The sequence below is a fragment of the Nicotiana tabacum genome, chromosome 20, assembly GCF_000715075.1.
Source record: "Nicotiana tabacum cultivar K326 chromosome 20, ASM71507v2, whole genome shotgun sequence".
Classification (NCBI taxonomy): Eukaryota; Viridiplantae; Streptophyta; class Magnoliopsida; order Solanales; family Solanaceae; genus Nicotiana; species Nicotiana tabacum.
In genome coordinates, this window is record NC_134099.1 from 168,039,358 (window position 1) to 168,045,182 (window position 5,825).

Below are 5,825 nucleotides of genomic sequence, written 5' to 3' on the forward strand. Positions count from 1 at the left end.
GGAATCCGGACACGTGGGCCCGGAGTGAATTTTAGAAATTTTATCAATTTGGGTGGGGTAATTAATCTAATACTCTAATTTCGAATTGTTAAGCATGTATTGATTATTTTATATAACATTTGGTTAGTTTCGGATTTTTCGGCACCTAGTTGAGGCTTTAATGCAAAATTGTGACTAGAAAGTGAACTTTGAAACGAGGTAAGTCGTCTAACCTTGTAAGAGAGAATTTACCTATAGGTGTTGTAAATAAATATTTGCTCCTAATTGTGGGGGCTACATACGTACGACGTGACGAGTGTCCGTGCATAGCTACTATTACGCTATTGTTCGGGTAGTTTTAGGACCTAATTCATGAATTACTTGGAATTCTTGCACTATACTTGTTAAATTAAAATGCCTAACTTTAATAATATTTGTTGGAGAAATTTTGAAACACTGCTAATGCAATTCATATTATTTTTGTATAACACCTCATTAAAATTTAAGTCAAATCCTTATAAAAATATTCCTTCTCTTCTTGTGGAGTGGGCCAAACGCCTCGACAGTAGATAGATGCATCTATAGATCATGTCGCACGTCCTTCGGCAGTGTACACGACACTCTGGATCGGGTCATACGACCTTGGAATAAATCGTGCTTAATAATAATAGTTACACGATGCCTTGACATTTTATTGTAGCTTGTGAAGATAAATGATTTATTGAAAATTATTGAATTTTGAAAGAGTTATTTATCTCCGCCTGTTAAGAAAATTATTGTGATTCACATAAACCATGTTTATTTAAATATTTCTATTTTAATATTATTGACCCATAGTGAGTGTCAAAGTAGACCTCTCGTCACTACTTCTTCGAGATTAGACTTGATACTTACTGGGTACACGTTGTTTACGTACTCATGCTATGCTTGCTGCACTTTTTGTGCAGGATCTGAGATAGGAGCTTTAGGCGGTCCTACCGGTGCACATCCACGTTATCCCGAGGTTTAGTGGTGAACTGCCTTTCTGAGCCGTTTTGCAACTACTAGTGCCTTTCCTTGTATTTTGTATTCTGTCTATTTTATATTCAGACAATATTTAGAATTTTTTAAAAATCTACTAAATGCGCATATACTTGTGACACCGGGTCTTGGCAAACACACTAGTAGAATTGTGATTTGAATTATTTTCTTGATTTTTATTTAATCAAACCTTTTTAAATTTTTCTTAAATCTTGCAAGTAAGACGAGTTTAATTACTTAGAAATTTATTAAAAAAGGAAATATATGTTTAATTACTAGTTGGTTTTACTATAAGTGAAATTGGATCGTGAAAGTTAGTGCTTAACCTCTTGGCTGCAGATATTCAAACAACTCTTGAGATCATTATTTTAGAATGAATGTCATTGTAGTTAAACATTTATTTATTCTGTTTTAAGTTGCATTAAACATTTTAAAATACATATTTGTTTGATGAATATCTTGATTGGGTCAGGGGACTTACCAGCATTTACTAATTACACTATAATGATGGGCCGTGTTTCTGCTTCTTTGGATGTTACCCCCCTGGAAACAACAAATGATCAAGCTGGACAGATGAGGAAATTTTGTTTTAGAAACAAGCTAGGTTGACTACAGTGATATGGTTTGTATTAGTTAATGATTCCTTAATTGTTGTGGTACGAACATCTAGATCGCACACGATTGGAGCTCAAACATGATTTGAAAATAATTTGTAACCTAAATAACTTGCACGTGATGTTTTATGTGTTGACAGAAGGTGGCTAAGGTAGCTTTTGTCCATATCTTTTGGCATTTTGAATATTTCCTTATCAAATTAACAGTTTTCAACAGTGCAACTTATATACTAAAAAGAGTATACTGTCAATATTGTGGGCCGAACTAATCTTCACATTTAATGGAATCTCGATTTTTTTCCTTCTTATTTTTCTTTCTGATGCAAGAGTGAAGCTTATTTCGAGCCTGCTGACTTTAAATTGTACTCCCTTCGTTTCAAATTAGACAGGATACTTTCTTTTTTATTCTGTTTCAAAATAAATGACACATTAAACAAATGTCATGACCCCATAAAACTTTTACCCTTTAAGTTTTTAAAAATACAAGTTTTAAAAATCTTTTTTTTTTTCTTAAACTTCGTACCGAATCAAATTAGCTTGTCTAAATTGAAACGGAGGGAATAAGCCTGACACTGACACCAATATGTCAAATCATCACTACTGTTGCTTTAGAATGTTTTCTTTTTGTGTGGGGGAATATATTTGGTATATGTTTATAGATATTATTCTTTTCTTCTCTAATTGTGCCTTTGTACAGTAAAGCGTACGTTTTATTTACCTTTTTGTGATAAAAGCCCCCTTGATAATGCAACTTTTACCATTCACCTTTTGCAGTTTGAACCAGCTCCAAGGAGAGGGGAGCCAGATGTAGCCCGAAGAACCCCAGATTATTTCCTATGATGCAGCTGCACAAACGTTGTGATTTTTGTTGCTAGTAGAAAGGACAATCATTTCTTTCCTCGATCGTGTAGAAGGGAGATCGTGTTTGTAAAAGCTTTTTAGAGGCAAGATTATAGATTTTCTCCCCACCTTTTGATGGGTGCTTGCTTAACATATTGTCTTTTGTTTTAACCTTGCTCAATTTAGCACTCCGTTAATTTGTCAGAGTTGTCTTGTTCAAGTTCCATGATGTTTTTTAACTGGTGCTGCTGATTGTATTAATGTTTAAAATGTGTTTTTTCTTCTTCTTGCAGATGTCAATTTCAGCAAGGGTTGGCAAGTGGGCCGGTTCCGGGCCTAAACGGGTCAAGTGGGGCGGTCCAAACGGTCCCAAATTAAACGGGCTCGGTCTAAACGGACTTTTTGTAGGGACCGGACCGGACCGAGACCGTTTGGTCGCGGGCTAAAAGGTCCAGGCCCGCGGGCTAAGTGGACCCAACATATTTTTTTTAAAAAAATTAAAATTAAATAGATATTAGAGACAAAAGTATGTTAAAAAAAATATCTAAGACAATCCTTATAAATTTTATTATAGAATTGTGACCTAAATTTTAATATTCAATATTTAATATCGAATATATATAGTATATAAGATGTATATATAGTATAGTATATATATATATATATATATATATATATATATATATATATATATATATATATATATATATATATATATATAAGTAATCAAATTTCTGGCATCTCTGAGAGCAGCCAAAAATGTATCTGGTAACCCTTTAAGGGTTAAAGGCTTAAAAGCAATTTGACACCATACCAATATGCAAATAATTATATTGGTGTTTATAAATATCTACATCATGCTTGTTTAACAAACGAATAGTCTGTTCAGACGAATTCAAACCTAAAGATTGCTCAGTTGTTTTAACAAGTTGTTTAGAAGAGAGTTTATCAAACCATCCATAATCATAGATTGTTCTAATAGGGACTTTAGGAATAGTCCATTTGTTTAACAAATCAAGGTTTTGAGGTATATCTACCTCTTCCAATCTAGTATTTTTCATACTAGTTTCTCCTAAATCCATATTTCAGAAACATATCTATGTCGAATATTTCATATCTATCTTATATATACCATGAAAGTACCTAGGCTCTGATACCATTTTAGACAGTCTCTGATGGGTTATATTGAATCTATTGTTGCCTACGGCCCAGTATATTTTAATACTCAACCCAATCTGCAATTATCTCTATCTCATGTTAATATACTTGATGCATTAACATTAAATGTGAAAACGCATGGTTATAATTATGCGCCTGGTTCTGAGCTTATATGTTTATCATATAGAATTTATTTTAAATTACTATCTACGTTAAACCCCAGATGTAAATTATATGATACATCTGATCAGACTATTCTAGTGGAAACGAATTTTGCAAAGTCTAAGGTCACCACGAGGAGACCTATTAAGTAATAGGAAATTAATTTTCCAACTACATGGATTTTGGATTCGGTTATATCCCCCAGTCAGATAACTGATGCTGTCAGTAATACTGAGTATTCTCATATTACTCAAAATCCGGATGGTAGGATTTGCATTCAGTTTGACGATAATAGTTCCACTTATAGTAGACAGTCATTTTCTAATAATAGACGGTTGCCTACTATTAGTTCTAATTATAATAGACATTCCTTTACTAGTCATAGACTGTTGCCTGATATTCAACACATTTCTCCTGTTGAACCAATCTATGGACCCGCTAGAAATCGTGCTGCATCTTTACACACAATTTCTACTAAAGTAGGTGATAAGCCAGTTGACAGGGTTAAGATTAACCCCAAGACAAATATTGTTCAGGATAATGATAATATTTCTGATAAGGATATTCCTTCTGCATCCGAAATGGATTTTGACCCAAATGATACTTAATGATTCCACACCAAATTGATTTTAGTCCAGAGTCCCAAGTTAGAGGTTATATTCAAAAAGAATTTTTCACTGATAAATGAAACTAGTTTAAAACTTGATTTTTTGATACTTATAGTAAAGAGGATTTAAATAATATTTTCCAAGAGTTTTATGAAACTTGTGCTTTACATAATCAAATAATAAAGACGGGAGTGGCAATATTACTAAAGCCATTTACCCTCCTCAAGCACCTTTTGTTTTACCTAATAATACAGGTATTATTTTTACTGCATTTCAAAAATTTATTGATGAAGATGTTGCTGCAGTCAGCATCGCAGAAATTAATAAATTAATTTCTTAAAATAATTATTTGAGTTTATATGTTAAAGTTTTGGGTGAAAACATTAGTTTTCTTAATAAAAAACTTGATGATTTAACAGTTTTGATAAAAGAAATGAGTACTAGCAAGAAGATGACTAATATTGCCTCTGCTTCAGGAAGCAAATCAAAACCTCAAATTGTTGTTACTCATATTCAAAGACCCCCTGATATTCAGGATTTTAAATTTAAATCTTTTGGTGACTTAGAAGAACTTCTTGATAAAAAGTTATCCGGTTTGAATATCAAACCCATTGATTTATCAAATAATTTTGCTGATAAATTAAATTCTACTTTTGACTATAAAAAGGATGTTTTGTCAGAGTTTAATAAACTCAGAAGTTACCCCAAAAAGAATAGTAAGTTTGTAGATAGCAGATATGCTAATAAACCTAGAATACAGACTTATTATTACAATCGTCCTACTCCTCAAGATGTTTTAATAGAGGAACGTGAATGGAATCAGACTAATACGTCTTACAGTGGTTCCGAAATTTATGAATGGAATCTTGATGGTTTGACTGATAGGCAGCTAACTATTCTAGTACATAGAATGCTTATGTATGTAACTATCTGTAAAAGTGTGAAGAATACTGATAGGAATATTTGCAGAATGATTGTTGCCGGTTTTACTGGCCAACTGCGTGGCTGGTGGGACAATTATTTGTCTATCGACGAGAGGGCAATGGTTATTAACGCTAAAGCCATTGACGAAGGACTTGATAACTTAAGCATGGCCCTAGTGGCAAATAAAGAAAATGCCTGGTGGTATACTATATATAAAATGTATATATAGTATAGTATAGTATATATATTAAATGTATAATATATATATATATATATATATATATATATATATATATATATATATATATATATATACGATATAAGTAATAAGCTATATATACATCTTATATACTATATATAAGATGATATATATTAAATGTATAATATATATATATATATATATATATATAAAAGCTATATTCGATAAACTATATATACATCTTATATACTATATATAAGATGCATATATAGTATAATATAGTATATATATTAAATATATAAAATATTTGGGGTTAAAAAA

At 31.8% G+C, this 5,825-nt stretch overlaps 1 long non-coding RNA gene across 1 annotated transcript; it reads left to right on the plus strand.

The window, feature by feature from the left end:
- Nucleotides 1-2,250: 2,250 nt before the first annotated feature.
- On the plus strand, nucleotides 2,251-3,091 carry LOC142174845 (uncharacterized). The gene is made up of 2 exons (XR_012703927.1): nucleotides 2,251-2,557; nucleotides 2,747-3,091. It is a non-coding gene; the product is annotated as an uncharacterized LOC142174845 (long non-coding RNA).
- The last annotated feature ends 2,734 nt before the right edge of the window (nucleotides 3,092-5,825 follow it).